This window comes from Caretta caretta, chromosome 6 (assembly GCF_965140235.1).
Source record: "Caretta caretta isolate rCarCar2 chromosome 6, rCarCar1.hap1, whole genome shotgun sequence".
Taxonomy (NCBI): Eukaryota; Metazoa; Chordata; order Testudines; family Cheloniidae; genus Caretta; species Caretta caretta.
Window position 1 is genome coordinate 105714763 of NC_134211.1, and position 20794 is coordinate 105735556.

At 42.8% G+C, this 20794-nt stretch overlaps 1 protein-coding gene across 18 annotated transcripts in view; it reads left to right on the plus strand.

The window, feature by feature from the left end:
- The window catches only part of LOC142072579 (uncharacterized), a 265356-nt gene that overhangs the window by 17670 nt on the left and 226892 nt on the right, over nt 1-20794 (plus strand). The window contains exon 2 of one of the 18 annotated variants that reach the window (XR_012669054.1): nt 20508-20652. The exons of the other annotated variants lie outside the window; for them this stretch is intronic. The gene's annotated coding sequence lies outside the window, so the exon portion shown is untranslated. The remainder of the gene's footprint in view (nt 1-20507; nt 20653-20794) is intronic. 18 annotated transcript variants of the gene reach the window in all.

The window sequence follows — 20794 nt, forward strand, 5'->3', positions numbered from 1 at the left end:
AAAAGGACACCTTAGCTCTGCCTACAATGGGACTGTTATCTAAGAAGACAAACTAAAGCACAGACAGTGCATGGGATGCAGGACAGGACAGTATACAGGGTTTTCTTGCCTTGCCTTTTATAGTAAAATAAAGAATTACTCTTCTATGTGTAATTAACCACTGGGACACTTTATCAAGGGTCATGGTGGATTCTTCCTCACTGACAATTTTTAAATCAAGATTGAATTTTTTTTCTAAAAGATCTGCTCTAGGAATTTTGGGGGGGAAGTTCTATGGAAGTCAGACTAGATGATCACAAAGGCCCTTCTGGCCTTGGAATCTTTGAATTTATGTAGAGCAGATGTAGGCTGCAAGAGAAAAGGGATCTGAAGTCAGAGGGAATAATGTTCCACTTCTTTGCTCCTTGTGTACTCATTCACACTCCTGCAAAGTGAGCGTAAGACATGACCATTCTAGTATGCTAGTGTTTTATATTCATCCTATATAGGTGCAGATAGCTGCTTGAGGTGCCTGGCAAGGGAGGCTTAGGCCTGGAGAGGGGAGAAACACTAGACACCATGCAAGAGAGGGAACCAGATGCAGCAGGCCCCATAGAATCATAGAATATTAGGGTTGGAAGAGACCTCAGGAGGTCATCTAGTCCAACCCCCTGCTAAAAGCAGGACCAACCCCAACTAAATCGTCCCAGCCAGGGCTTTGTCAAGCCGGGCCTTAAAAACTTCTAAGGATGGAGATTCCACCACCTCCCGAGGTAACCCATTCCAGTGCTTCACCACCCTCCTAGTGAAATAGTTTTTCCTACTATCCAACCTAGACCTCCCCTACTGCAACTTGAGACCATTGCTCCTTGTTCTGTCATCTGCCACCACTGAGAACAGCCGAGCTCCATCTTCTTTGGAACCCCGCTTCAGGTAGTTGAAGGCTGCTGTCAAATCTCGTCTCATTCTTCTCTTCTGCAGACTAAATAAGCCCAGTTCCCTCAGCCTCTCCTCATAAGTCAGAGGAGGTATTAGTGGGAGAAAGGCTATGAAGAGAGTGGTGAGGCCTCTGTGGCCTTTTAACAGTTGTGAAAGAAAACTGCTCATTATTCATTTGGTAAGCTCTGACAATTTGCTCAGCGCTATACAAGACAAAGACGATCTCTGCCCAAAAGAGCTTGCAATCTAAGGCCCTAATCCTACAAGTCACACTACACAGGCAGAGCCTTATGCTTGCACTGAGTAACTTTCAGGATTGGGGACTAAAAGTCCCAGAGAGAGAGAAGATGGTCAGGAGAAGGTATTACATTATAAGAATTTATTTCTGTGACCTCCAATCCCATACTTCTAAAAATTTGTATTCTATCTAAGATACTTAAAAAGCTTCCAGCACCACAGTATTTGAGCACTTCACAATCTTAATTATACTTACGCTTGCAACACCCCTGTGCAGTAGGTATTGGGCTCTGTCCATGTGCAGTTCATGCATAACCTGATCTTTATAGTCCAAGTTTATTTTGTCCATTGTCCCAAGCAGTAGGGTATTCCTGCTTATCTTACATAGCTTAGACATCCTGACTCCAGAATGCTGCTTGTTACAACTTAACCTTCCATTCACCTTCCCAGTCATGCCCAGTAAGAAATCAGGTCTTACTTATGTCAAGTTTCTTATGGCCAGCCAGGCCTACAGTTGTGAAACATGGACGCTATGCTGCTCAGACTGAGCAAAGCCGGAGGCTTTCCACATAAAATGCCAATGTTGTATATTGTGCATAAAGTGGAATGACTTCATTTGTAATGCAGATGTTTACGGTTGCTCCAATCTACAGACTACTAAGGCCATTGTCCTCGGATGTTGTTGTACTTTTTCAAACATGTCACAAGAATGCCACACAATGTTCCAGTGAACGCTGTTCTCTGGGTGGCTTGTAACATCTGGGATAAAATTCCACCGACCAAGGGGTGGAGGTGCCCCAAAGTCAGACCCCCTATTACATGGATATATCAAGTCTGTCCCAATGTTAGACTCTCCGCCCATCAAGCTCGTGCAGCCACGCGGGAATGGACCAAATAGTGAATGATCAGTCAGGCTGACCCTTTGGCTAAGTGTTGAGGAAGAAGCCAGGTCTACAGAGGGAAGTGCTATTGTCCCTCATTCTGCAGATGGGTTGCTGAAGCACAGAGAGACCGTAAGTCTTGCGTGACCAAGGTCACCTAGGAATTTTGTGGTAGAGCAGGACCCGAACCCTCCAGTGTCCTAACTAAAAGATTATTTACTACACTTTATGCAAAGCTAAACGCCAAATGAAAGGGAGGTGTGAACATGCCATTTGGCTGATATATGTCAGTTTTCATGGGCCCTGTGGAAGCACTGAGTCTTTAGAAGTGGCTCCAGTATAGAGAGATTAGAGGCCTCGTGCACCGGGATGGGAAGGTTAGTGTTTTCAGGGCGGCAGACTGAACCCTGCTTAGCAAAGCAGGGTTTTTCTGTGGGACCAGTGGAATGGCACCTGCTAGAACTCTGCATAGCTTTGTGGAGAAATTACTCTGTGGACCAACAGGCCAAGCAACCTATCCCACCCCCTTGCACACATCCTCCCTTTCCTTCCTGGGGATACCAGGGAGCAGTCTTTTAACAAGACACCCCCCCCACCACCACCATTTTCCTGGAAGGAGAGACTCTTTAGCAGCTGCCATTGCTAGCAGTACAAGGGGGCAAGGAGAGGGGGGTGCTCTGCCACTTAAGCCAGCAGTACCAGTGAGAGGTGCCCTTGCAGCCTCAGAAGCCCCAATGTTGTCAGGAATTTCAGACTATCTGTGAGCTGTACTGTGGGGCTGCAGTTTGTTGTGGGGAAATGGGTAATAACTGCATTGGGAGTAAGTAATGGACAAGGATGGAACTCGCTCTAACTAGGGACGAATCAGTGGGAGTGAGGGTGTGTGTTGGAGTTGGGCCAGGAGCCTGGAGATTAGTCTGTGGCAGCTAGAGCAGACAGTGTGATGGAGGGAGGGAGAAGAACACACTGGCAGTGACAGGAGCAAGGAGAATCTGGGGAACGTAGGGTCCAGTACCCCTCTGAGACTGCCTTGGGGACAGGAGCCTGCGTTTCTCAGGAACAAAACCAGGTCCTGGGAGCCCAGAGACTTGAGCTTGCAGACTCCTGAGCAGTTGCCAGGTAGCATGGGGGTGTGCATGTAAAGGGAGAACCTCCACTATTCCAAGAGCCTCTCTGACACCAGTAGCTTTTGCTGAATTTCTCCTCTCTTTAGAGAATGGGGAACTTGTGCAGAGGGAGGGAGAAGATCCTTGGCAGGAAGGACACAGTGTGAGGGTCTGGGTTTGCTGCACTGGGGAAGGATGGGGGATTCTGAGTAGATTAGCCAGGATAACAGTGATTTTGGAAAACCTAATTCAAGTACTTTGGGTTTGTAGGGTTGGCTCAGGAACGAATAGCTCCTTCGAGGGGCAGCTGGGGAAAGCTTTTATTTACTAACAAAACAAAGCATGGACCTAACAAGATGTGTCCATCATTTTCTTGCTTGTATCTTGTATGCTGCATCCCTGCCCCCCACTCTTTGTCTTTTAGATAGTGGGCTCTTTGGAGCAGAGGCTGCGTCTAGCACATTTTGGGAGGGGTAGAGTTGTGTAAGGCCTTGAAGGTGAGGTCGAAAGTCTAAAAATTGATGTAGTGGGCCGTGGGGAGCCAATGGGCAAGTTGAACTGTGGAGTTGAGGTGGTATGATGGAGTAAGGAAAGTAATTTTAGCAGCTGCATTTAGTTGATCTGGAAAAGAGCGACATGGATATTAGGGAGCAATTGAGGTGGGAGATAAATGCTACATTAAATTTTAACTACCCTCTAAGGAACGCTAAAAGGACAACCTCTTAGAAATACTAAAAATACAGTGTACAGCCATTTCTTTAGTATAGTCGGTTTAATTGAAATAACCTCCAAACTCATTTCCAGAAGACAGTATTAATTGGCTCTGCTAACCCTATATGTTGCACAGCCATTTACTTCATGCACTAACTCTCAAATGGGCCGAGACCCAACGAAATGCGGGCTTTCCAGTGGATAAAGGATGAGATGGTGCTTTCCCCCACATCAGGCATTGCATGTGCTCCTAGAACTATTTCCCTAGCTTGGTTGGAGTTTTATTCATGATTGAGATCTGGCTGATGGGTAGACACCAAGGGCACAAAACTAAACCATCCCATAGCACCGGGATCCAAACTGCATCCTCAGAAGGAGTGAATCTTACGCACTAAAAGAGTGGTTGTCTGATGCTTTTTTTTTTTTTTTTTTTTACTGTTATTGTTGTCAATCAACAGGAACAAGAACGATGTTGATAATAATCCTGGCTTTAACCCTTATCACCCTTATGGTGTTCTTGTGAGAAACTGAGGGTGCGTATACTTTTCCTGGACATCCTGAGGCTTCAGCCCCATGTGTGCAATTTCTGGCTCATGTACCATTCTAGCCCAGCTCTTTTCCTTTCCAAGATGAGCCTTCCCCTGCTTTCCTAGCTTAGAATCATAGAATCATAGAATATAAGGGTTGGAAGGGACCCCAGAAGGTCATCTAGTCCAACCCCCTGCTCAAAGCAGGACCAATTCCCAGTTAAATCATCCCAGCCAGGGCTTTGTCAAGCCTGACCTTAAAAACCTCTAAGGAAGGAGATTCTACCACCTCCCTAGGTAACGCATTCCAGTGTTTCACCACCCTCTTAGTGAAAAAGTTTTTCCTAATATCCAATCTAAACCTCCCCCACTGCAACTTGAGACCATTACTCCTCGTTCTGTCATCTGCTACCATTGAGAACAGTCTAGAGCCATCCTCTTTGGAACCCCCTTTCAGGTAGTTGAAAGCAGCTATCAAATCCCCCCTCATTCTTCTCTTCTGCAGGCTAAACAATCCCAGCTCCCTCAGCCTCTCCTCATAACTCAGCTTCAGCTTTGGTCATTTGAGGATACTCCCTTACCCCTAGACTGGGCAGCCAGCCTCTGTGTCTGCAGTCCTCTGTTCTTAGTGGTCAGCCTGCTCAATAGGACTCCATACCAGGAAGTGCTCAGCCCATGGCTTCTGCTGCTGCTTAATGGGCTGAGACAGTAGGACCTGGTGGCAGAGGGAGGCAGCTCTGACACAAAGGCCAGGTCTAATCCCTGAATTTTCTCACTCTTGCTCCCATTGCTGATAAAAACTGTGGGTTTCCAAGTATAGACAAAGTGCTAGTGTCCACTGATATCTTAAGCACTGCATTGGGTAGATCTGCTCTGATAAAGATTAGTCAACCCAGCACTTAAAACTCCAGCAGCTGCCTGGAGCCTGGTCTACACTAGGGCTCCCACTGATTAAATTACTGATGGCAGTAGCAATGGGACGTTATTTTGGGGGAGGAAAAAACGTAGTTTAGACACCAAATTGGGGCAGAGGAGGGTTTGCTACAGTTCAGAGCCGCAGCCCAGATCCTGAGAGCAATCATAGGCTTGGTCCCCTGCAGCACAGTCTTCCCTTACGGTATGTCTATGCTGGAATAAAAGACCCGTGGCAGGGCCATGGCTGGCCTGGGTCAGCTGACTTTGGCTCGTGGGGCTCAGACTGCAGGGCTAAAAATAGAGGTCCCAGAGCCCTTGCTTCAACCTGACCTTGAATGTCTGCACCACAATTAAACAGCCCGAAGGCCTGAGCCCCGGATGCTTAAGTCAGCAGACATGGGCCAGACCCGGCTGTTTAATTGCAATGTAGATGTGCCCTCAGTGGCCTCATTAAACCCCTGGTAATTCACTAATCCCCAGGTTTTAACTACATTTTAAGGGTTAAAATCTGGTTCTCTGGTGCTAGCAATTTTGTAATTCTTCATCCATGTACAAGCCCAAATCAGCTCACATTCAAACCTTCCTTTCTAACAAAACAGCCGGATTTGTTTTAATTGTGTAAGTGAGGCTGTACTGAAACTTCCTCCCACTCCCCAACATTTGGTTTTGATGTTGATCATTTTTTAACTTTTTGATCTGAGCTGTGTGTTTGCTAGCAAGGTGGGGCCATGCCGGGCTACAACATAGCACTGCAAAACAGTAAGATGAACATCTAAGCATTGATGCGATGCTGTAGGAGATGTCATTTTCTGTTGCCCATATCTCTTGTAATGGCTCCTCAGATATGAGCCTGCATGATTAAGCATGTTTAATCACTCAACTCCATCTCCTTTTAGACAGAACAATAGTCAAAATGGCCTCATTTCACTCAGAACAATTGTAAAATATTCATTTCCTACCCAAAATGGAGAAGAGACTGTGCATGCCATTGCAGTATTTTGGGGGAATTAAGTGAATTCTTCCTAGGAATCTTTTAGTGACAAGTAAAGCACTGTATATTCTTTGACATTCAGTGAAATTATATAACTATGAATTGTGGGTGTTGGTTACAGATGGGTATCTCATACACCCTGATATTATGTCCATTCAGAATTTGCACAAATAACACAGCCTAAACCTCTACAGGTCACCCACGGTTTCTCCTCAAAGTGCAGACTTTTTGGTGTGTTTGTACAGGAATGAGACAATCATTTTTTTGAATCCTTGGTCTCTGTGGTTCAGATATTCTCCTCTGCCCAGATCAGGAGTCAAAACAGTTCTCTTGATTGGTGTCCCACTGACCAAAATAATGCTGTCAAAGGAAAGTATAGTATTTATCGGCAAGTTCCAAGTCTTTGTTCATGCTACTGGACAACTCCATAACAGGTTAAGAAAAAGATTCTTAAGTCTGAAAAAACATGGCTTTTTTTCTGTCTTAGAAACTGATGGGACTGCTTACCCAGTCTGAGAGAAGCAGAAAGAAGTTTGTCTCCCTTTGTTCTTCAGATTTTAATTCCTCAGCCTCCATTTCCTCTTCCCCTCTTAGAGAAGTGAGGCTAGAGCTGTATGAACCCCTGATTAACCATTCAGCTGGGTTCATTTAGAATACCATACCCTTTTAGCACGCACGTTTCTCTGAGAGCCTGTAACAGTCCTTTTCCCCAAGTGCTAAGGACTTTATTACTTGCATACTTCCCTCCATTTTGCTAGGGAACTCCTAGCTCATGGGAGGGTCAAGTGGATACAGGAGTTTTTGCCCTTCTGTGTGCAGTTTTCATGTGGTTCACTGCTCTGCGGTAGATTTAGCTTTGGGAAATCCAAGAGCGAGTCACACCAGGTGAACTACGAGGCATCTCGAGAACTCCTTGCCCCCCTCAGATTTTCCAAATTCAGAATGGTTAACTAACAACTCAACCTTTCTCAGACTTGAAAGACTTTCAGTTAGTTTCATTCTCATGGTACAAGGTGGGTGGGTGGGTGGGAAATGCCGGGGGGAAAAAACCTACCGGGGCAGACTGAGTAGAGTTTGTAGGGTTTTGAAAGATGCCTTGAATGATACTTGGGTTACTGTGATGGCAGAAACCTTCACAGCAGAGACTTTGAAGGCCCAAATCACAGTTGGCCCGTGACCCTTTTACATTTGTGCTGTGGGCACAGAATCCACTCCCTTGAGGAATACTCCTGGCACCCACTGAACCAGCTCTGTGTCCCACCCGCTCGGCAGGAGGTCCCAGGTCCAGGAGGCATTCCAGGGCTGGGGAGAAGCATGTTGGGGTAAAATTGGAGAGGAAGTGGCCAGAGTGCTCTTATGCCCACTGATTCTACACTTCTGCAATGGCATTTAGAGTTAATTGCATCAGGGCTGCCCTGGCCTGGGCTGGGACTGAACCTGTCCTCTGTTCCTGGCTGGCCCTGGAACCAGTGCAGCAATGAATTGCACTGTGAGTGTGGAATTACTATAATTTGTAGCAATAGCGTGAAAGTAAGATATTTTACACCCCATCTGAGGAATCCCCATCTCCATTCATCCTGCAGAAAGCAAAGTTAAGACTGAAAGCTAATTGCTTGGCTTCGTTTTCTGATTTGTTTTGCTCAGTAGTAGAATATTTTACCTGCAGATAGCAGCAGACTCCTATGGATTGAAGCCTGATAGCTGAATTGTGGGGAATTACCCATTTTTTTTAAAGAGTAAAATAAAAAAAGAGAAGTAGCATTTCCCCACCTGACTGATGAATCACGGCACATCCACCTTGTTACATCAGGTCTTGTTAGATCACATGACATCCTATATCCTGATACAGTGCCATGCACTTGTTACAGTAGCTACTTCCACCTTGATAGGTGCAGGTAAGAATGAATAGGAGTAGAAGTGTGTAAGTCTTTATGTGGCTCGCACTTTGCTGTAATAAAATCTGATAAGAGAAGAGTCTACAGAAGATTGCTAAGACTGCAGTTTTAGTTTTGTCTGTGAGTATAAACTGGCATCTTGAGTGTCTAAAGAAATATATATATGAAATAGAGATTCTTCACTGGTTTAATCCCTTAGGTATCAATAGAGAATAAAATCCAGAAGCAGAGTTGTTGCTGAAGCAAGGGGCTATAAAATGGGGTGAGAGGGAAAGCAACAAACCTCATTCATATTTTTTTTTAAAAAATCCTTTTCGAAACCCCTGGTATGGCTTGTTGCTACAGCATTGCCTCTAATAATATTTTAATTTTTTTACTTTCATAATTAATATTTTCTCTCAAAAATCAGATTTTTAATATTATACAAAGTGAACCTGCTCATACTAATTGTATATTTACTTTGATGTGACTAACATGGTATTGAAAGAGTTTTCCAAGCCTTAAGAAACTGCATGTAAGCTAAAAAAACAACAACTTTAAAAGAGCTGTACAGGCATCTAATACTTATTTTCCACAAGTCCTGGTCCCCTGAAACATGATATATTTTAGGTACCGTGGGTTTTTCCCCCCATTTTTTTTAAAAAGCCCTATAACTCCTAAATAACAAGCAGTTAGGATAATAGTTCAAGTTGAAATAGTATTTTATAGCACAGTGTACTATTGTCATTCTGAGTGGCTGTCAATATGTAGATGGCAGTCACTCCCAGAAAAATATATGAAGGTAAAATACAAAGGCTTTCCTTCAAAATCCAGCTGCACTCTTTGATGAGAACTTATATTAGGAAGATGTGGACGACTTAAGAATTGTCTTTATCCTATTTATTGAAGGTCCTTCTAAGTATACATGGCATAGAGATGAACAGGGGAATTTTCAGAAGGTAATTCAAAGTCATGCAATGTAAGTTTTGGGTATCCAATTGTGGGTGCTGACATAAAAGAGAGAATTTTCAAAGCTGAATGTGGCCTGGGCTCCTATTCCGAAAATTTGCTTTGTCTTGGGTTCTCAAGGACATGAATGCACTCAGATAGATAGTGAGTCAATAGAATCCTTCAACACCTCACTATTCTTTTATGGTTCAGTTTTTACTCCTGTTCTGTTCCCTGTTTCATATTATAGGTGATTTTCCCACCTAACATTGAGGAATCAGGAAATGAAAGATCATTTTCCTACAGCCATATACCTTTGGCCATATTGTACATATCTATTATTTTCTATGGCTATATTTTGGTAAAATGTATCCTGTAAAATACTATAGGTAGGCAACATGGCCAAGTTGATGTCACTAAAGAAATTCTAATTTTTGCATTTCCTTACATTTTTTCTCTTTTAATTGCTTAAACTTGCCATAACATTGACAAAATATTTTGGTGTAAATAGTCTCATAGCTCCAACAAAGTCAATTGGGCTTAGGACATGCTCCCCTTTGTAATTAATCAATTAAGTATTTCCCACTGTGGAAAATCTTGTGTGTAGAATTAAAAATAAATACTCCAGTCCCTTTTGTGCCCATATCTTTCTTGCCAAAATACAGTGTCATCTTTTCCCTTAGAATTTTTTATTTTGACTTACTGCTACATGGCTAATCAACAAATGGCTTGATCAGCTGCCCACAGACGTCCTACATGCTTCCTATAAGGTTGTAATAACCCCTTGCATCAGATGTAAAAGTTCTGGGAACCATGTGAACTGAAAGGATTGAAATATGCTGGCCCTAATGATAAATGGAATCCTGAGTAAAACAAACCTGGATCAATGCATGTTGCTAGGTTGTACTTTAAAATCTAAAACCTACTCTTTGGCTAATTTTTTTTATTTCAAATGCTGCTGTGTGGTTAGTCTCTTTCCAAAGCTGCCTGGGAATTAATATGTGCCGAATATCTAAGAGTGTTTGTTTCAGGAGCGCTTAATTCTTTTTTGAACTGGATTATCATGTTAGTCCTTGACATAGTCTAAACTTGTAGCCTAAACCTTGCTGGCATAAACTGGTCTCAATCCATATGTATATATATATTTTTTTGTATCCCATGCTATCAAATGCTAGTATGCCCAAATGACTCCATAATTTTTGCCCGGTCTGTCCGATGTATTTTTAAGACACTTACCACCATGGTATATTCTTACCTTATTTTTCACCCCAAACACTACCAAATAACCACATACCTAAATCTTTTTTTGTAATGTTTGTGTATGTTGTCCAATAATAATAATAATTAATAAAAAGCTTACTATGTGTAAGAGGACAGTTGCCCCCTTACTAACATTCAGTGGGGGTGTATTGGTTGGCTAGCTCCCAGTTCTAAAAGGGGGAAGGGTCGATGGGGAATCAAGACCTTGAGACTTGACAGCCCCCAGATACAATGGGGAGAGGCCAATGCTCCAGGTCAGCCTGAATGATAGGGCGGGCAGGCTAATCAGGGAGTCAGGAGGCCAGGGAGGTCTGTCCTCTGTGTGAGCTGGATTTGCCTGGGTCAGACAGAGGGGGGCTGAGCTAAGCTGGGGAGCAGAGCTGTGCCAGATCCAGAGGGACCAGAAAAGCAGCCCAGAGAGAGCAGACCCTGTCCTGGGAGCAGAGCTGCAGCAACCAGAGCCAGAGGGGCCAAAGAAGCAGCCCAGGGAGCTGGAGGCAGAGCAGCGGAGACAGAGTGGTGGGGCTGGAGCAGTCTGGAGCTGGGTGCGGTGAGCAGTTGGGAAGAGCGAGAGGGACCCTGGGCAGCGGGCCTAGCACAGGGAGACGCCTCAGCCAAGGGGCTCTGCAGGCCAGGCTTGGATTGTAGCCCCGGCAGGGTGGGGGCGACACTGGGAAGAAGGGTCCTACCACATAGAGCCTGAGAGTGTGTGGCAACCACCAGAGCAAGTGTCCAACCCACAGCATCCCTGCAGCAAAGCCAGGGCCTGAGAAGAAGGCCTGGGACTTACAAGGAACAGACTGTGAAGTGCCCAGACACTCCAGAGACACTGTTTGTGATGCTCCCTGCCACAGAGCGGGGTGATGTGTTTCCTTTAACCTTTCCCATTTTTTCTTATTCTTTTTAAAATTAATTGTTGACTAAATAACTTGCATTTGCTTTAACTTGTATGTAATGGTCAGTGGCTCAGAGAAGTGCCCATTGCAGAGAGAGTACCCCGGAGTGGGGACACCCTAGCCCCTGTCCTAGGTGACTACAGCAGGGTTGGGGGTTGAGCCCCCCAGGAATCCTGGGCACAGCCTTGTTGGGGTTACGAGGACTCTGCCAGACAGGAGAGTGGAAGGGGAGTCCTCAAGGGCAGGGAGGCCACTGGGTAAAGGAAGTGGGAGCGAGGACTCAGATCCTTTCGCTAGCCCACTTCACCAGGGTAGTGCAGAAGCCAGGAAAGTTCCCCACAAGAGCGGGACTATTCCCCCGCTTACATATGCATGTCCCTTATGCATAACCTTCTACTGGTCCATTAACCGGTTGTTTTGCAATTGGTCTATACTTCAAATGTAATTTTTCTGGAGACCTGCCTGTACTATGGAAAGTAGCTGTACCAGTTTATTTCATTCACAGAAAAAGCACTGAGTTTGTAGTGGATTATATTAGTTCATAGAAGACTGCACTAAATGTGTATCTAGCTGATGAATCCTTTCTATACTTTTTAGTTTCTTTATGTATGTGGCCAAGAATATCTCCATATACTTTTTTGGGGCAACTTTAAATAGTCTTCTAAATTTCCTATTTATTTCATTAAATTTTTGGACTATGGTAGAACCTCAGAGTTATGAACACCAGAGTTACAAACTGACCAGTCAACCCCACACCTCATTTGGAACCAGAAGTGCGCTATCAGGCAGCAGCAGAGACCAAAAAAATAAAAATAAAAGACAGTACAGTACTGTGTAAACGTAAACTACTAAAAAAAATTAAGGGAAAGTTTAAAAAAAAAGATTTGACAAAGTAAGGAAACTGTTCCTGTGCTTGTTTCATTTAAATTAAGATGGTTAAAAGCAGCATTTTTCTTTTGCATAGTAAAGTTTCAAAGCCGTTTTAGTCAATGTTCAGTTGTAAACTTTGGAAGAACAACCATAACGTTTTGTTCGGAGTTACAAACGTTTCAGAGTTACAAACAACCTCCATTCCCAAGGTGTTCCTAACTCTGAGGTTCTACTGTGTTTAAGTCTGTCTCCAAATGTATCTTTGTACATTTGTTCCTTCATTTTCAAGCCCATGCACAGCTCCACAACTGCCCACATCTGCTCGTCTGCCTGCTTCCTACAGCCCTTCCAAGCTCTGTGGCTAGTCACTCACAATATGAGCAAATAAATAGCTGACATGATGTCTCCTCTTGCCGTGAGAGCCCAACAGCCTCATTGTTGGATCAAGCTTATTGCCTGGTCCACCACTGAGTATAAAACTGTAAACAGCTGTGGATCGTTGTAGTCATTAACGGACTCCTCTTGAGTGGTGCATAAGCCTGCACTCACCAAGGGAATGGCCTTGGCAAAATGCCTAATGGTGATTCTTGCAAGTTTTAGAATGGGGGATCTGAAAATGGGCCAGCAACCCTGTTAAGCTGAATTCCATTATTTATTTTCCTCCTAATGCCCTGTATTTCCTGGTCCAGTGCACACTGCTGGAAAACTGAGGAATCATAGGCTGTATACATCAAATACTGAAACCCACATTAAAACCATACAAATGGTAGCTAGTGTACATTTGCTCCTGCAAAGGTCCTCCTGCCCCAACTGTTATGCCCACGTGAAGTCTCATGGAAGGCAGTGGGATTCCACGTGGGCATAAGGGTCCATGAGGGTGCATCCCTTTGTAGCATCAGAACTATAGTTTTTATATTTTAACCACAATAGCCAATTTTCAACCTCATTGACGCCAGCATAAAACTAGAGCAAATCCATGAGAGTAATTCTGGTGTCAGTCAGGTTTGAATCTGACCTTATGTTCTTAAAATAATCACATCTACCTCAGTTTAAAATTTACCATGGGGTGATCAGAGATATTGGAGATGGAAACAAGTTCTTAGATCACCCAGTCTATAGCTTTGCAAATGTAGGATTAATAGATTTGGTTTTTGTTTGCCTCCATTTTGAATTCCTGGCCTGCAGCCAGAAACTGCCCATTTTCAGTGTTTGTACAGAGGCACTCTTATCAGGAAAATGCTTACATTATGGGTCAGAATAAATTGTAAGAAATGTAATCCAATTGTCACCAACTTTTGGCTTGTGTTTTTTTGTTGGTTTTTTTTTGCTTCTCTCCCTGACTAGTTTTTCCGTATGAAATGGTGGGGGAAAAAAATCTTACATGACTTTTTTTCTTTTTCTATTCTAGTCTTCTGTAAAAGTCCTTTCAGCAGAGGTCGGTATATTAGTGCCTAGGTATGATCATATGGTAGCTTAATTACTGTCGTATGAATCCATTGCTGCCTGTATTGGGTAGCTGTTTTCTGCCTTTAATATTTTACTCTTTCCCTCCCAAGCTGTCTGCATATGGGATTCCAACACGTCCTGACATCTGTGTTTATTCATCATACTTAAAAAGCTGCAGATTGCCTTAGCAAGACCCACTGAAACTGGTGGACCATTACTATACACATTGGGGTTGTGATGCAACTGTTGATGTGCAGTTTAGATAGCATAGTGAGAGGAGAGGAAGGATGGTGCAGTGACTCGGGCATGAGGCTGGGACTTAGGAAATCTAGGTTTGATTCCCTGTTCCACCATACACTTTCTGTGTGACCCTGAACAAGTAAATTAGTCTGCCTGCCTCAGTTTCCCCTATCTACATTGGGGATAAAAGCACTTTCCTACCTTTCATGGGTGTTGTAAGGATAAATATAGTAAAGATTTTTCTGGCGCTCTGACAGCCCTGTGATGGGGTATATAAATCCCACACTAGAATAGAGGAGGTTAAGGGCAGATCTGGGACCATGTAGACCCATCAAGCTTGTTCCAGGTAGAGGAGGAGTTTAAAGAAAGACAAACAGCGGGTAGAATAGGGGGACAGACGTATCCTGAGAACTCCCTGAGGAAGGGTACAGCAGGAATCCTTGCTGCAGGGAAGGGAGATCCACAAACGGCAGCTACCCCAGGCCAGAGGAGGTAGTACTAGCTTCTCCTTAAGGGCTAAGGAACCCTTCACTCTATCTTTTCTTGGATTGCTTGTGAGAATTTGACAATGTCCTCAGCTGAGAAAGTAAGTGGTAGGAGTGGCCCAGGGGGGCAGCATTAGAGCACTACTAAGTGCTTGATATTGCCGCCACTCATAGGGCCTGGGTCACAGCCCAGTGGAGAAGGGCCAAGGCTCCCCTACTATCCAGCTACAAAGGTGGCATAACTCCTCCACCCCTTGAAATCGGGGGATAAAGACATTGAAAGCCTTGAAGTACGGGTGTGATGCCTTTGGAGGCGCAGAGCTGGGCCAGAAACTCCTTTTGGGGGGTTGTCAGACTTTTGTAATTTATTGGACTCTGGAAAGAGGTGGACTTCTGTGGTGACCTGGCCGGAGGGCCAAGTCACTACCTACTGGAAGAGAGACCACCACAGCGACAGAGTGACTATTCGCAGAGGAAAAGTTGAGATGAGGAGAGTTGTCACTAGCGGTTCCACCAGTAACTGCAGCCCTGGCACAAGGCAATATAATTGAGATATTACTGACTGATTTTTTTAAAAAAGGAAAGTCAGAGATCCAGGTACACTCCAAGTACTGTCTGCATACTGGAGCTGATGCCAAATAAAAAACATCCATTATTTGCCTATTTCCAAGTGCTTGGTGCTTTCGCAAAAAGTTTTGGATGAATATTTTCATATCAGTGAAACTTTTGTCAAAGATGGGTATTTAGTTGGCTTTGGGTGGGGATAAGGCACATGGGTTTTCTTGGTTAAGCCTACTTCATGGGCACACCAGGGATAAAGAGAACTATCTTCACTAATCTTCTCTGGGGAAGAAGTGTCTATATTTCGTGTCCTCTCTTTGAGGGAGTTGCTATATCTCTGCGCTCATTCTGAGTGCACTTTCTAGGGGCCTAAACCTTGGGTTTTCCCTAGCAACCACTTGCAGATGCTTATGCAGGTACATCTCCAAACCAGATTCCTGTGAACAAGTGGCAGCAGCACAGAATGCCCCTTTCCTCTCTCAGCTGCTGGGGAAGGAGGTGAGAGCCACTGAAGGTTATCCTGGATCTGTGCAGTGTCCCTGTGCATGATGCAGTTTCCAAAGACAACAGAAAGAGGTAGATGGTGGAGGAGGTTAGCAAGCCACCAATCTTTTCCCATCCCTTGACACCCACAAGAAGACAATGCTGACTATGTGGGTTGTCCCCCCGCAGGAGGTCTGTCAAAGAGCCCATTGGAAGGGATAGGATTGTATGGAGACAGAAGGCCTTCAGGCTAAAATAAGTTTGAATAAAGCATCCAATCCTGAACCTTTTGAAATCTCCCATCATGAAATTTATAAAAATTCTTGCAATAGAGAACATTGTTTACTTCATACTCTTTAAATCTAGCTCTGCTGTTTTAGTGTTGAGTTTTACTTTATTTTATTTTTTTCTTTGTAATATATTAGAAGCATATTAAGAAATGATTTCAAGGGGAAAAGGAGATTATTATTCCAATTTGGGATTCAAGGTATTTTTAAAATGTATGATCTGTATTTCAGTGGTGATGAGGCACATGGGGGCATACACATACAACTGTAGAGATATATAGCTGAAATCCATTGAAGTAACTGGTTTTGTGAATCTTAAATTGGAACAATAATCTCCTTTTTCTGTTCCTGTGGGGAATGGCTGGCCTGGCAGGAGGAACTCGGGATCTTATAGTCTTGTACCCCGTGATTCTCTCAATGGTAACAAAATCATAACACAGAGGACACACAGTCCTGAACAATACAATGCAGACTTTTGTTCTCATGTTTTTGTCTTTCCTTTTAAATTGACGAAGGCAAAGAAACAAACTGCAGAAAATGAGTTTAGAAAATAAATGTCAAAACTCAATGAAAACATTAGTTTCATCATGCTGTTTCCATAGACCTTCATCCATTGCTGATGTTCACTCTTCTGTGGGATGGCGAATGCCTCTTGGCAGGCACGGAGCACCTTAATCTGCCTGTGACTTCAATGGCAGCCAAGCAAGCCCACCATCTTGCTAGACTGGGCAACTTGTGTTTAATTCTACTCCCAGTGAAGTCAGTGGTGAAATGCTCAATGGCTTCAATGACCAGTATCTCAGGGGGCATAGCTATTTTTGTACTGCATACAGAACTGCACTAACCTAGTAGTGTTATAGTAGCACTTATACGTGTCTCTCCATCCATAGGCTCACGTAGGCTATGCCATGCCACACTGTAGATGTTAGAACTATGTTTTGGACATTTGCCTTTCTTTCTGATGAACAAGTAAAGCTTTAATGTTTGAAGGAGGGTCACTGGGTTGCTACTGTGCCTCTGTAGAACACAGCTGCTTGCACAGGACAATAAAACCGTTTTCTCTGCACTTTTTTCTTGGGACTATGCAAAAATCCCATGTGCATTTTTTTATGAATTGGACCCTTCTATTTTATAGCCACTACTAGTCATGCTTATTACAATGCCATATTATGGCCTTAGCCACTTTTTATGTCCCTGTAACATAGTACCCTAGAGAAAGATGCTTCACTCAGCAAGAACCAGTAAACTTGCTACAGAATCAGCGGAATACTTTTCACAAAAGTGCATAAACTTCTGTTCTTAAACATTGTCATCCTTCACCTTAACAAGCACAGCAAAAAGGTTCCACTGGTTTCTATGCCTTGTTAGGTCTATCATCTTTTTAATTAATAGTGTTTTTACGAAGCCGTCTGAACTGTGTCATTTCCATTATCAGGAAACCATTGCCATTAATGAATAATTTTCATTTCTGATCCTTGATATCATGCTAGTTGATCTCCTGTTTCCATGCCGCCGAATGATAGCATCGTTTTCTGCCCACGATCAAATTTAATTTGGACTCTGATTATATTATGCTGTTGCGACTGAAGTGTCAATTTTTGTCAGGCAATTAGGAGCTATAACCTGTGAAGTTAAGTTTGATAGGCATTGTAATTGGATTGTTACAGTAATAGCTTGGAACATTCCTTTTTTTCTTGCTTCTTTGATTCTTGATGCATACTTTAGTCATGAGAACAAAGGCATTTTGTTATTATGCAACCATAGGACATTCAAGACAACAAGATGGAGACAGGGTTTTTGCCGCTCGCCTCTCATGGACTTGATTTGGATTTAGGTTTGACCACAAATCATGACAGGATTTTGAAAAGAATTCTTCTGGGGTCAAGGAAATCTGCAAAAGTCAAATATAGAATCAAAGCTTTTAGGATCATAATTTTTTGTGTGGTTCTTTAAATGAAAAGGTCACACACAGAAAAAATAAATCAGAACTGGAAATGTGTCAAATTATTCTTTACGCCATTCTCACTTCTTTTTAGCAATTTAGTGGCCTCCGTGGGTTTGTAATCTCGGCAAGTACCAGCTACTGTAATTTTGGAACATATTGTGGCCCAAATTCTTTTCTGGGTAAATGGGCACAGTTCCATTGAACTCTCACTAGCAGAGAATTTGGGCCTATGGAAAATACTCACAGCACGATAGCTAGTATGTAATGGAGAACACATTTATTTTTATTGGATCCTTGTTGTCAGTTCACTCTCCAATGTCAGACTGGAAGTATCTGGTTGTACATTTTTTTTCTTCTTTGCCGACACAGTAGTTCACAGATTGGCTGTTTGTCAAAAGAGAATTGTTCTCAGTGTCTTTGGCATGTGCTCAGCCCTTCCCCAGGCTCCTCTTCTGATCATCTCTGATCAGAGACACAATGAATAGACATTTTAAAAAGGACAATGGAAAGGGGCTACCATATCCAGCACTCATCTGATTAGGAATATGTTATAGCCACTGCCATAGGACAAGTAAAAGAAGGAGGAAAACAAAGGCACCCCAGCTGCTGTAATATATAAGAAATAATATACACACAGGAACCTATCCCTGCAGCAAAGCCCATTGCCAACTGTGTCCACATATCTATTCAGGAGACACCATCATAGGGCCTAATCACATCAGCCACGCTATCAGAGGCTCGTTCACCTGCACATCTACCAATGTGATATATGCCATCATTTGCTAGCAATGCCCCTCTGCCATGTACATTGGCCAAACTGGACAGTCTCTATGTAAAAGAATAAATGGACACAAATCAGACGTCAAGAATTATAACATTCAAAAACCAGTCGGGGAACACTTCCATCTCTTTGGTCACTCGATTACAGACCTAAAAGTGGCAATTCTTCAACAAAAAAACTTCAAAAACAGACTCCAACGAGAGACTGCTGAATTGGAATTAATTTGCAAACTGGATACAATTAACTTAGGTTTGAATAAAGACTGGGAGTGGATGGGGCATTACACAAAGTAATTTCAAACTATTTCCCCATGTTTATTCCACCCCCTCCACCCCCTTCCTCCCCCGCTGTTCCTCAGACTGCTTGTCAACTGCTAGAAGTGGCCTACCTTGATTATCACTACAAAAGGTTCCCCCCCCTCCCCGCTCTCCTGCTGGTAATAGCTCACCTTACCTGATCACTTGTTACACTGTGTATGGTAACACCCATTGTGGGGGGAGGGATAGCTCAGTGGTTTGAGCATTGGCCTGCTAAACCGAGGGTTGTGAGTTCAATCCTTGAGGGGGCCATTTGGGATCTGGGGCAAAAATTGGGGGTTGGTCCTGCTTTGAGCAGGGGGTTGGACTAGATGACCACCTGAGGTCCCTTCCAACTGTGGTATTCTATGATTCCATGATTGTTTCATGTTCTCTGTGTATATAAATCTCCCCACTGTATCATGTGATCATGATCATGTGAGACTAACAGTTCTTGAGATGACCCATGACCAGGACTGCAGATCCAGACGAGAATGTGGTAATATCAGAAAACTCTGGGTAGCTGTGCTTGGTAGATTCTGTGTAATATAACATCATTACTAGAGGCTGTGGGGTGGGAGTGCTTTCTTTGTGCTTTGAATTTCAGCTTGGACAGTGAAACTAGACTGGTCTGTTAGTCAATTTCACTCTTCTGTTTAAAATCCCTTCTTTTTTCTGTTTATTTTGTTAAGAGTTAACAGAATATTTGGGTTAAATAAAACAAAACATGAACATTTCCATTTGATTATTAGATTAAATTAGTATTAGATTTTCTTTAAAACCTTTACTTTCATGCACAAAACCTAAATTTTGGGCCAAGGCTACTTGATGTTGTCGCTTTAGTCTGGTGGTGTCAAAAAACGAATGTTGAGAACCTGGAAGAATGCATCAAGGCCATCAAAGAGGGAGTGGATTGATGAAGTGACACAGGCAGCTGCATATGAAAAAAGTAATATACGGAATAGAAAGTAAGTTAAATGAATTTGAAGATATCTGTAATCTATCCTTTAGCTGTATCAGAAGAGATGCCCTGACCTATGATAGGAGATGGTGGAGGAAAATTGAGGGGTGAATGAAAGTTTTTGGCTCTGAAGATAAATAATATTTTCTCTAAAAGAAAAGGAGTACTTGTGGCACCTTAGAGACTAACAAATTTATTTGAGCATTATTTGTTAGTCTCTAAGGTGCCACAAGTTTGTTAGTCTCTATGGTGCCACAAGTACTCCTTTTCTTTTTGTGAATACAGACTAACACGGCTGCTACTGTGAAACCTGTCAATATTTTCTCTCTCTCCTTTTCTACCTCCTTACATTCTCTTTTGCTTTGCTTTTCTTTCTCCCTATCAGACAAGGAATGTGGTGGAATTATTACCTGAAAAAGAAAGTAAAAGTCATGTAAATCATTATGTATGTATGTGCCATTTTCAGGAATATAGACTAAAACTCTAATGACAAAGAGAAATAGACAGATAGATTAGCAGGCATGAAGAAATTCACCCCAGCGGATGCATGCAACTTTCTGGAGTCTCACAGCAATAAAAATCTTTATTAATTTTCCATTTTTTAGTTTATCTGATACAGGCCAAGAAATTACTGTAAGGCTTATTATCCGTAGCTCATTATTTGTAATGTACTGTGGCAATAGTCAATGAGCTCTGTTTTCTGAAAACTGATTCAATCTTTTGCTGTTAGTACTCTAATGAAGTAGGTGCAGTATATACTTGCATAAGAACTGAGAATCGTGTTAGCACCTATACTGCACAGTAAAGCTGCTGATACTTTGCATGCACATTTTAAGCATCAGCTGAGGATCAGCAGAGTTCATAGGTTCAATATTCTCTCCCTTTCAGCCTCCTATGTCAGCGATGTTTTAACCAGCTGGGGGCAGAATGACGTTTTGGAAATTAAAGAGAAAAGAAGTAAAAATGACAAATCCACTGGTATTTCTGCATCTGAGCCTCACCATTAATAATATAACATGAAAATTTCTATCAGGTAAAAATGATGTCTGATTTTATTTTTGAAGTGTCAATGCATGGGTAGATTTACATTTGACATGCCATTTAAATACTTCAATATATTTTTATATTTAAAAAAAAATCTTTGTCAGGATAAAACCTAGGTGAAATCTCTTTAT